The sequence below is a fragment of the Oryx dammah genome, unplaced genomic scaffold (genome assembly GCF_014754425.2).
Source record: "Oryx dammah isolate SB20612 unplaced genomic scaffold, SCBI_Odam_1.1 HiC_scaffold_18, whole genome shotgun sequence".
Lineage (NCBI taxonomy): Eukaryota > Metazoa > Chordata > Mammalia > Artiodactyla > Bovidae > Oryx > Oryx dammah.
In genome coordinates, this window is record NW_024070202.1 from 100,721,877 (window position 1) to 100,734,861 (window position 12,985).

Genomic DNA, 12,985 nt, shown 5'->3' on the forward strand with positions numbered 1-12,985 from the left:
GAAACTGCCTGCAATGCAGGAGACCTAGGTTCTATCCCTGAAGAAAGGAATAGCAACCCACTCTAGTATTCTTGCCAGGAGAATTCCATGAACAGATGAGCCTGGTGGGCTACCGTCCATTGGGTTGCAGAGTTGGACACGACTGAGCATGCAAGTATGCATGCTCATACACATGTCGTATAAAGTTAGTTATAATGTTTCTATCCAATGAAGTTAAACATTAGCAATGCTATGTTAGTTCCTGTTTTTAAGTCGTATTGGTTCTTAAAATCCAACCTGGCAGTTGCTAGATGGTTTTTTCAGTTTTAAAAATTTGTTGACTGAAAAATAGATGCACATGATAGAAATCGACATGATACATATCATCACATACTATTTTTCCTCCTCTTGGCCTCCAGATTCTAGTCCTGTCAGTCTCCTCCCAGAAAGCCAATGCATGGAATGAATTCTGTGCATAATTCTTCACAGGTTCTTGAATTTGTGTAAAAATTACCCTTTTTACACAAATGACAGTATACGCAACCGATCTGTGCTTTGCTTTTTTTGCGTAGACCATAAACATTCCAGGACATGGTAACCACTTTTAATTGTATTTTGAGTAGAAACTAAATTTAGATATTAAAAATGATATATTGATGTACTTATGAAATCAGTGTCAAAAGTTCTTAAAATTGCTGTAGGATGAAAGAAGTGTCACAACACAGGAAGGGTGAAATGTTGACTTGATATGTCACAAAGCAGAAAAAGAATAATTAAAGAACCTACATACCGGTGAACTTGACCTCAGTTACGAGCAAACTGTGTGTTTGGGTTGATGGCTTAGGCACAGATTGAAAATTAGGATCTGGTGATGACAGGGAATAATCTTGAATTCATAACACTGTGTAAATAAAAACTTAAGTTTTTGAACTGATTAAACTGAAGAATGTCATATATCTTGTACATTTTGATTATAAATAGCCAGTTGATAATATTTTTCAGCATCTGTGTTTGGGCTAGAATATAGCAAGAGGATAAAGTACAGCTGAAAAGTGATTCAAATGTTTTATCCAGAGAAGACTAATTATTTATTGAAAGGACCATAAAGCCTAACTTACCCAATGAGAGTGTTGCAAGGTTTTCCCTGTTAGAATTTTGTCAATGCACTGATGACGGTTCAGTTCAGTCACACAGTTGTGTCCAGCTCTTTGCAACCCCATAGACTACAGCACACCAGGCTTCCCTGTCCATCACCAACTCCCGGAGCTTGCTCAAACTCATGTCCATTGAGTCGGTGATGCCATCCAACCATCTCATTCTTTGTCATCCTCTTCTCCTGCTGCCTTCAATCTTTCCCAGCATCAGGGTCTTTTCAAATGAGTCAGTTCTTCGCATCAGGTGGCCAAAGTATTGGAGTTTCAGCTTCAGCATCTGATATTCAGCACTTTAGGATGGGTTGGTTGGATCTCTTTGCAGTCCAATGGACTCTCAAGAGTCTTCTCCAACAACACAGTTCAAAAGCATCAGTTTTTCAGCACTCAGCTTTCTTTATAGTCTAACATTCACATCCATAAATGACAACTGGAAAAACCATAGCTTTGACTAGACAGACCTTTGTTGGCAAAGTAAAGTCTCTGCTTTTAATATGCTCTCTAGGTGGGTCAAAGTTTCTTTTATTCCAAAGAACAAGCATGTTTTAATTTCATGGCTGCAGTCACCATCTGCAGTGATTTTGGAGCACCAAATAATAAAGTCTCTCACTGTGTCCATCGTTTCCCCATCTATTTGCCATGAAGTGATGGAACTGGATGCCATGATCTTCGTTTTCTGAATATTAAGCTTTAAGCAAACTTTTTCACTTTCCTCTTTCACTTTCATCAAGAGGCTCTTTAGTTCTTCTTCACTTTCTGCCATAAGGGTGCTATCATCTGTATATGTGAGGTTATTGATATTTCTCCTGGCAATCTTGATTCCAGCTTGTGCTTTATCCAGCCTGGCATTTTGCATGATGTACTCTGCATATAAGTTAAATAAGCAGGGTGACAATGTACAGCTTTAATGTACTCCTTTCCCGATTTGGAACCAGTCTGTTGTTCCATGTCCAGTTCTAACTGTTGCTTTCTGACCTGCATACAGATTTCTCAGGAGGCAGGTCAGGTGGTCTGGTATTCCCATTTCTTGAAGAATTTTCCACAGTTTGTTGTGATCCACACAGTCAAAGGCTTTGACATAGTCAATAAAGCAGAAGTAGATATTTTGCTGGAACTCTTGTTTTTTTGATGATCCAACAGATGTTGGCAATTTGATCTCTGGTTCCTCTGCCTTTTCTAAATCCAGCTTGAACATGGTTCAAATTCATGGTTTATGTACTGTGATGCCTGGCTTGGAGAAGTTTGATCATTACTTTGCAGTACAATTGTGTGTTAGCTTGAACATTCTTTGGCATTGCCTTTCTTTTTTTTTTTTAATTTATTTATTTTTTATTTTACTTTACAATTCTGTATTGGTTTTGCCATACATTGACATGAATCCACCACTGGTGTACATGCATTCCCAAACCTGAACCCCCCTCCCACCCCTCCTCCCCACAACATCTCTCTGGGTCATCCCCGCGTACCAGCCCCAAGCGTGCCATATCCTGCATCGGACATAGACTGGCAATTTGATTCTTACATGATATTATACTATGCATTGCCTTTCTTTGGGATTGGAATGAAAACTGACCTTTTCAGTCCTGTGGCCACTGCTGAGTTTTCCAAATTTGCTGGCATATTGAGTGCAGCACTTCACAGCATCATCTTTTAGGGTTTGAAATAGCTCAACTGGAATTCCAACAAAGCTTCATTCCAACAAGCTTTGTACATAGTGATGCTTCCTAAGGCCCACTTGACTTCGCATTCCAGATGTCTGGCTTTAGGTGAGTGACTATGCCATTGTGATTATCTGGGTTGTGAAGATCTTTTTGTATAGTTCTTCTGTGTATTCTTGCCACCTCTTCTTAATATCTTCTGCTTCTGTTAGGTCCATACCATTTCTGTCCTTTATTGTGCCCATTTTTGCATGAAATGTTCCCTTGGTATCTCTGATTTTCTTGAAGAGATCTCTAGTCTTTTCCATTCTATTGTTTTTCCTCTATTTCTTTGCATTGATCACTGAGGAAGGCTTTCTTATCTCTCCTGCTATTCTTTGGAACTCTGCATTCAAATGGGTATATCTTTCCTTTTCTCCTTTGCTTTTTGCTTCTCTTCTTTTCACTGCTATTTGTAAGGCTTCCTCAGACATCCATTGACTGGGTAGCTTAAACAATGTAAGTTTTTTCTCAGAATTCTGGAGGCTGGGAAGTCCACAATCAAGGTGTTGGCCCATTCAGGTTGAAGATTTCTCACTGTGTCCTCACATGGTAGAGAGGTGGAGGAATGTCTGCCATCTCTTCTCCTAAGAGTACTAATCCCATCGTGCAGGTCTCTCCCTAAAGACCTCTTCTAACCCTTATTACTCCCAAAGGTCCCATCACAAATACCACCTCTCTGGGGCCAGGACTTCAATGTATAAATCACGGGAGGCACACAGACGTTCAGTCCATAACAATGTATTTATGGCTTGGTTCCAAACCGTATTTCTATCTTTATTTCCTTATAATTCTTTACATACTTCATCTTCTTCAACTAAATCTGTTTATTCATGCTTTCTTCATGATGCTTTCTGCTTTCATGACTCCCTTACAAATTATATCCCTCCACTTGTCTTCAAACCTACCCATCTTTAGCTTAGTATATTTCTTCTATTATTCTTAAAAACTGTTTCAATTCTGTATTTTACTTAACTTGCACATGACTACACAGGGCAGGGAGCACATAATTCTTCCAAACTACATTGTAGTTCTACCTTAATGCAGAGACCATGTCATAGACTTCCTTTCCCTGAATACCTAGGTTCCAGAAAGTAATTTTCAGCTTGATTTGCCTTCAAGTTCCTCATTCATCCAGCAGCATTTAATGACAAACCTACATTTTGCTAGCAGGCTAAATATAATTCTCCACCATGGGATCCAGTTCTCAAAACATTTTACCCCTCCAAAAATGCCCACGTCAATATATTGGAGGAAAAACAAAAGTATTTCTCTTTTCACTTTTTTCTTTATGACTTGACACAGACTGTTTCACTCACTGCCTCACTGGTGACTTTTGGAGATTTTGCTGGTGACATAAGCTTAAGATCACCATTTTTTTCCTCATTGTGAACAGAGAAGGTGAACAAATGTTCTTTTTTATTTCCTCAAATTTCAAAACATCTGAGGAAAATAATGCAAAAATTAGGCAAAATAATTCTTCCTCTCCATCTTCCTGATTAATATTAAATTTAGTTCAGTGTCTGGCAATTCAGTTCAGTCACTCAGTCATGTCTGACTCTTTGCGACCCCATGAATTTCAGCATGCCAGGACTCCCTGTCCATTGCCAACTCCAGAGTTCACTCAAACTCATGTCCATCGAGTCGGTGATGCCGTCCAGCCATCTCATCCTTTGTAGTCCCCTTCTCCTCCTGCCCCCAATCCCTCCCAGCATCAGAGTCTTTTCCAGTGAGTCAACTCTTTGCATGAGGTGACCAAAGTACTGGAGTTTCAGCTTTAGTATCATTCCTTCCAAAGAAATCCCAGGGCTGATCTCCTGTAGAATAGACTGGTTGGATCTCCTTGCAGTCCAAGGGACTCTCAAGAGTCTTCTTCAACACCACGTCTGGCAATTATAAGCACTGAAAAAATAGATTGAATGTTGATTGAAATAATTCTCAAGACAATTGCTGAAATTTACCAGCCTAAAAACCAGAAACATTAGAATTAAGCCCAAATCTCAGAGATCATTTAGATCAAATTGTTCATTTTCTTGATGATGGACCAGAAGTCCACAGAAGCTAAAATGTTTAACTGTAAGCTTCCCTGGTGGCTCAGTGGTAAAGAATCTGCCTGCAATGCAGGAGACCTGGGTTCAAACCTTTGTTCAGGAATATCCCCTGGAGGAGGGCATGGCAACACACTGCAGTATTCTTGTCCAGAGAATTCCATGGACAAAGGAGCCTGGCGCACTACAGTCCATGAGGTCACCAAGAGTCAGACACAACTGAGCAACTTTCACTTTCACACAGAGAGCAGCCGACATAGATTGGGACTCAGATTCACTCTACCCTTCCTGCACTCTGTTAACTACATCCCATTGTTTAGACCACACTAATTCCATAAGTATAGATTGATAGGTTACAGATACACTGAAGAAGTTTGGGGAAAACATGACTGAAAACTATAGTTATAAAATGAACTGGGAAGAAAACCTATGAAAAGAAAGAGGATAGATTTACTTTGAAAAAAAGAAAAAGGAACTGGTGATTGCTTTCTTCATAAAGAAACTCATAAGTTTGCTGAAGTTCTGCATTAGAAACAAACTAAATGAATCTTGTGTTCCTTACAAGCTACAAGATCTTTTTTATTTTTTGATTTTGAATCCTCTACTATCTGTATTTCTGATGTTAATCTCTAAAGGGAAGAAAGAGTAATTAAAAACTCTGAACTGCATGTTTAACTATTTGAAAACTGCTGCTTTGTTTACATGATTCTAAAAAGGGCAAAACGCTTTGACTGTCTTGTGCCTGATTGATCTGATATTTGGACACTACACATAGTAAGCCTTAGAGGAATAGAAATGCAGTTGTTTCGGGGATGTCTGCATGACTCTTTTTTACCCTGGCCTTTCTCCTAAAGTTCAATAAAGGCCATCTTTCAAAAGCACATAAATCCACTTACAGTTAAAAGAAAACCAAATGATTTATTTTTTTATGTGAGAGTAAAATCCTTATTTATTTCTTAAATGCCTCTTCTAACTTCTGCCTTGGGGGATGTTTCTGGTATCTGTGTTCATTTTAAGCCTGTCTCATCTGTCCTCCTTCTTTGAATCTCTGCCTTGTTTTGTCCAACCTGGAGGATAACAGCATCTAATACTTTATATATCTTGTTTCCAGAAACAATAGCCTGTGGCGCTTCCATTATTTATTCTCTCTCCTTCTGTCAGTGACATGATGGCCTGCTGCTTGCCAAGAACTCTGCTTTTCCAGGCCAGTGATTCCATTCCCCCTAGCATTTTCTCAGATTTAATTTCTTGAGAAAGAAAAAGAAAAAAAAAAGTTACGGCTGACAGTTTTGCCAAATGGAACTCGGCTTTGAATGAATTAGATGGGAATTTAATATAGTGACCAGCATATGTTATTGCTGATGAAGGTATAGTAGTGGTTGTAATGGTAGTAGGTAATGATGGTGGTGGTTATGAAGGTGAAAGTGGTGATGATAACAGTGATGGTGATGGTGGTGTTAATGATGGTGGTAACAGTGATGATTTAAGTAAGATGGTGGTGTTGGCAGTATTAATAATGGTTGTGATGATGATGCTCCTGATGATCTATTTGTTGGTCTGTCTTGCTTTCTAAAGTTAAAGTCACTCAGTTGTGTCCAACTCTTTGCGACCCCATGGACTATACAGTCCATGAAATTCTCCAGGCCAGAATACAGCCTGTCCCTTCTCCAGGGGATCTTCCCGACCCAGGGATTGAACCCAGGTCCCCAACATTGCAGGTGGATTCTTTACCAGCTGAGCTACCAGGGAAGCCCAGGAACACTGGAGTGGGTAGCCTATCCCTTCTCCAGTGGATCTTCCCAAGCCAGGAATTGAACCAGGATCTTCTGCATTGTAGGCGGATTCTTTACCAATTGAGCGACCATGGAAGCCCTTTGTTTCTAAAGAGCCAGTTAATTCTTGGGATGATTTGATCCCATTATGGAATAATAGAGGAAAAAATATATAACAATAGTCTAACATGTCAGCAAATAATTTATAATCAATATACTGTTTGATTCTCAAAAAAGTAAAATAGTTAAATTACCTTCCTTGAAAACATTTTTTATGTCATCTTCTGCAATCTCATGTTTTTATTAATTTTTATGGGTGTTCCATGATCAACGTAAGAAATAAAATTGGAGAGTGGCCTGCGTTTATGTCATTTGAGTAAATCAATCTAAGCTTCTCCTAAACACACAATGCTGACTTTGTCACTGAGAAGATTATCTTGATCCTTATTTTAGGTCAATATATTTTAAGTCTAGAGATATGATATTTGTTTATTCTATAAACATGCATTGAATGGGCTTCCCTGGTGGCTCAGTGGGAAAGAGTCTGCCTGCAGTGCCGGAGCAGCAGGAAACATGGGTTCAGTCCCTGGGTTGGGAAGATCCCTTGGAAGAAGGCATGCAACCCACTCCAGTATTTTTGCCTGGAGAAGCCAATGTACAGAGGAGCCTGGTGGATGATGGTCCATAGGGTTGTAAAGAGTCGGACACGACTAAAGTAACTTAGCAGCACGCATGCATATATTGAATACCTTCTAGGTCCTAGACACTGTGCTAAGAAAAGATTCAGTGCTTAACCCCAAGTCCTGAGTACATAGAATTGTAAACATCATTGTATAACAAGAAATTTGTTAGAATGAAAATACATAAATTGTACTGGAAATCATAAGGGAAAAAAATCTAAGTTTTACTGGAGTGGTGAAAAAAGGCTTTATTTGAGGGGAGAATGCTTTAGCTAAGACTTAGAAGGAAAATTTAAGCAGTGAGGCATTCAACTAGAAGAAACAGAATGCATGAAAACACACTGGCTTGAGTACATCTGCCTTTAGCAATCACTGTAGTTAACTTAATGTTGCCATTGCATATTACTCAGGTAAGAGTGTGGTGTGGGAGAATATAGTGCAGGCTTGAGACAAGGCTTGGCAGTCAGGCAGAAGCCATTGCATGGTTGCCTGAGTACCTTGTAGGCCACTCTATGTCGGGATTTCATTCTCTGCCGAGTAGTTTTCAACAGCAGATTGGCACAGTTAGGTTTGTAAGTTAGAAAGATCTTTGAGAGCTCAGAGTCGAGGATATATTTAAATGAGTAAGCCTGAAAGCAAGAGATTAGTTGGGTGGCCTTTGAGGGTGAGATCTGGTGAGACTGAATACAATGATGGTAACCATACAAAAGTGGTGACTAATGCACAGAATATAAAGCAGATAGAATGTTAAGGAGTTGAAAAACTTAAATGTGGGAAAATTTAAGGATGATTTCCAGATTTCTGGCTTGTTCACAGACTGAACAATGCAAGACAGTGTATAATTAGTTGCTAAACTATGCAGTTTCAAAAATAAGTACTTTAAAGCTTATAGGAGTGAGTAATAATTGAAGAAGACTCCTTGCAGAATGTGTCAGGATATAATATGATATGAGAGAAGTGGTACACATAACACCCTGTTGGAAAAGTAATTTTATTAAGTGACTTAGGACACACTTTCTTTTTTCCTGCTTATGTTTTGGAGAGTCACTTGACTCCCAGAGAGGAAATTCTCCCCACTCTCCTAACCCTGAAAACATAGGGTAAATGGGTGTAGACATGGTGCACAGCCCTTTCCCAAACAAAATTATATTTCTAATTAGAGAAATATATACCTTCTCTATCACAGATCCCAGTAGACTAGGACAGGAGGAAAGGAAAGAGAAAGGAGCTGTGTTTAGTTGCTCAGCAGTGTCCAACTCTTTGCTGTCCTTTAGACTGTAACCTACCAGCCTCCTCTGTCCATGGGGTTTTTCAGGCAAGCATACTGGAGTAGGTTGCAATTTCCACCTTCAAGGGATCTTCCTGACCCAGGGATCGAATTCGTGTCTCCTGCATTGCAGGAAGATTCTTGACCACTGTGCCATCTGGGAAGCCCCAATTTGGGGATTAGGTTGAAAAAAACTATCAATAACATCTCCTATAAAAGAAAGTAAAATTCAACAATAAAATAATCACATTGGCATTCTCAAATATTGAAATGTTCTCTTTTACTACCTTCAAAATCTATAATACCAATGAACAAATATTTGCTGCTTTATTATAAATGCTATAATATTTTTCTTTATTTATTCTCTTCCTATTGGCTTCATCTTTGCAAGTTGTTTCAGTGTTTGGAAAGAAATATGATTAATGCTCTTAATACAAGAGCCAACTGACAGAAACAAAACAAAAAAATAGAGTAGGGCAATTTAATACCTTCTCCACTCACACTGTAGGTAGATCAGGAAATTTCAATACTCTCTAAGATAACGGTGTTCTTGTTTATATTGGTATTTTCAAGGTGAGTGTATTGAGATATGTCTATGTGAAAAATACATTAGTACCTGTGTGTGACACAATGTTGTTTTATTTGGTTTGGAAGATAAAGTATCATGATTATAGAGATGAGAAAATAATCTTTCCAGTGAAGTTCCATTGGAACTAGATCCTAAAGAATGGTTAGATATTAACCAGTCAGAGAGAAAAAAGGATTATATTATGAAAAAAAGAGCCATATGTACAACACCTGAAGGCTGGGCTAAGCCTAAGCATGTTTGAAGTATACTTAGGAAACTTCCAGGCCGAGCTTTAGACTGAATGGCAAGGAATAATGGGATTTATAAAGTACTATATAAGATAGAATATTTTCAAAGTTAGGAGTTTAGATTTGGAAATATCTTAGATTTTGAATAAGAAAGAGGGTGAGTGACATTAACACTTTACGAATGATAAACATGAGCATTATAAGTACAAATGAAAATTTATAATAGATAACACTTAGTGGGGGCTTACTATTATAAATGCCAGACACCTAATAACTAATTTAATCTTGCTCATGCCTAATAATGTAGGTGATACTGCTATCATCCCTACTTTCCAGATTTGTAGACTGAGAAAGTGACCAGAGGATTTGCACAAGTAACACAGACAACGTATGGGAGAGCAGGTGTGTGAATTGGGCACAAGCTGGCCTCTTAACCTCTGCATAAAGTTTATTATTTGTAAAATAAAATAAAAGGAAAAGCTGACAAGTATATTGTCTGAGATTTTGAGGTACCTAACATTAGCAACTCTAGACGAGGTCCCTCCATGAGCCATTGGCTTTACTTTTGTTCAGAGCGCGATATTCAAATATAAGTTTATTGAAAGAAGGAGACTTATTTCCTGTTGCAGAGATTGCTCTCACCCAGGCCGGAATCAACTTGGTCCCTAAATATGCCTCTAATTCTCTGTGTCCACCAGCAATAGTTTATTTCCCTCAAGAATAGTCATTTTCTGAATTCCATTCATAGAGTTTTGTTTCTGGAACTGATTCAGTCTATTGACTATGTAAATAGTGTAGTTGCTTTTCCATGAAAATGCATAAAATTCCTATTGTACTATGTGCGTTACTATTGGCTCTTAAGGAAAGAGACATAAGCAGCTCGGCATCATTGTAGGAGACAGAACATCTGTTTGCTTTGGAATCCGAAAGAAGCTCTCCACATGGCTTCCTCCTAAAGCAGATTGGTAAGCAACTTCGGAATAAATCTTCCCAAGGGCTTTCTTGTCCACATGACTAAGAGTTTAACATCTCCTAGAACTGATTCCATCATTTTAATGGTTGTGTGGTATCCATTCCTCTGGGACAAGTTTCTAATGTTAAAGGGAAGCTGTGGTTTCCTCTGATTCCCTGAACCTCTCTCCTTAAAATCTTATTACATCTCTTCCTGATCAGCAAAACCTGTCTGAAGAAATGCCTTCCTGATTTTTCCCCCACTCATCTATTTATCAAATGTTTGTTCATCATCTCCCACATACAGGGTCTTATGAGAGGCACCAAGTTTATGGTAAAGAACAAGCTATAGCCAATTCCTTCAAATAAAAGAAGTAAAAACCGTTGTAAATACTAATCCAGAGCTAGTTCACAGTATTAGGAAAGATATGAGAAGGGGCACCCCATGTAGCCTTGAGGTATTAGGAAAAGCTTTCCACAGGAAATTATTTTTAAGCTGGAACTTGAAAGGTCTCATCAAACATATGGACAGGGCAGGGGAGTGGGTGGATTACTGTTGATAGACAGTCATTGTAAGGAGAAGGAACAGTATATAGAAATGCAAAGAGATAAAATATTTATTGGAATATCAAGGAAATTTCAACTATTTCAATTCAGATGTCCCATCAGTCAGTTTATTGATTCATTTGGCATAGTGCTTCCAAACTGTGTTCTATGGAATATGGGTTCGATTCCTGGGCTGGGAAGATCCTTTGGAGAAGGAAATGGCAACCCACTCCAGCATTCTTGCCTGGAGAATCCCATGAACAGAGGAGCCTGATGGGCTACAGTCCATGGGATCACAAGAGTCGGACACGACTTAGCAACTAAACCACCCCCACCATGGAATATGTCTGTGTATATATAGTGTGTGCATAGGTACAGTGTATATACATATACGTGCATGCTTGCCCCGTTGCTTCAGTCATGCCCAGCTCTTTGTAATGCTATGGACTGTAGCCCATCAGGCTTCTCTGTCCAAGGGGTTTTCCAGGCAAGAATACTGGAGTGGGTTGCCATGCCCTCCTCCAGGGGATCTTCCCAACTGAGGGATTGAATCAGCTGTCTCTTTATGTCTCTTTCATTGGCAGGGAGGTTCTTTACCACTAGTGTTAACTGGGAAAGCCCATAAACATATATACGTGTGTCTGTGTCTATATGTATATATATTTATATAAATTATATATATCTTATAAGTATGTTTGTTCTCTGGTTAAATAATTTTGAGAAATATTGAAATAAGCTAAGTTAATGTTTTCTTGACTGCAACATTTTTGATAAAACAGTATAAAGAGTGACTCACCAAAAGAATTGAGGGTGCAGCTTTTCCCAAACTTATTTTATGATGAAATAAACGGTCATTCTAAAGAATATCTGTTAACAGCTCCTGAAACTAGTGCTCCATACTTTGTAAATGCTGGTCTAGCATCATGGAAGGTATTGGAAACCCTGATTCCAAATTTTCAACTCACAATATTGAAATGAAATCTGCAGGTAAACATGTGCATTTCAACCACATTATTTTTGACCAGCTACAACAGACTGGTTCCAAATAGGAAAAGGATTACGTCAAGGCTGTATATTGTCACCCTGCTTATTTAACTTATATGCAGAGTACATCATGAGAAACGCTGATCTGGAAGAAGCACAAGCTGGAATCAAGATTGCCGGGAGAAATATCAATAACCTCAGATATGCAGATGACCCCACCCTTATGGCAGAAAGTGAAGAGGAACTCAAAAGCCTCTTGATGAAAGTGAAAGAGGAGAGTGAAAAAGTTGGCTTAAAGCTCAACATTCAGAAAATGAAGATCATGGCATCTGGTTCCATCACTTCATGGGAAATAGATGGGGAAACAGTGGAAACAGTGTCAGACTTATTTTGGGGGGGCTGCAAAATCACTGCAGATGGTGACTGCAGCCATGAAATTAAAAGACGCTTACTCCTTGGAAGAAAAGTTATGACCAACCTAGAGAGCATATTCAAAAGCAGAGACATTACTTTGCCAACAAAGGTCCGTCTAGTCAAGGCTATGGTTTTTCCAGTGGTCATGTATGGATGTGAGAGTTGGACTGTGAAGAAAGCTGAGTGCTGAGGAATTGATGCTTTTGAACTGTGGTGTTGGAGAAGACTCCTGAGAGTCCCTTGGACTGCAAGGAGATCCAACCAGTCCATTCTGAAGGAGATCAGCCCTGGGATTTCTTTGGAAGGAATGATGCTAAAGCCGAAACTCCAGTACTTTGGCCACCTCATAGGAAGAGTTGACTCATTGGAAAAGACTCTTATGCTGGGAGGCATTGGGGGCAGGAGGAGAAGGGGACGACAGAGGATGAGATGGCTGAATGGCATCACTGACTCGATGGATGTGAGTCTGAGTGAACTCTGGGAGTTGGTGATGGACAGGGAGGCCTGGCGTGCTGTGATTCATGGGGTCGCAAAGAGTTGGACACGACTGAGCAACTGAACTGAACTGAACTGAACTAGGATTTTAGAGATTGCTAGAACTCAGTTTGAAAGCCACCTCTAATATCGTCAATATCCTGAGTCATGATATTTAAGAAACCAGTAAAGTTACATTTCTGTCT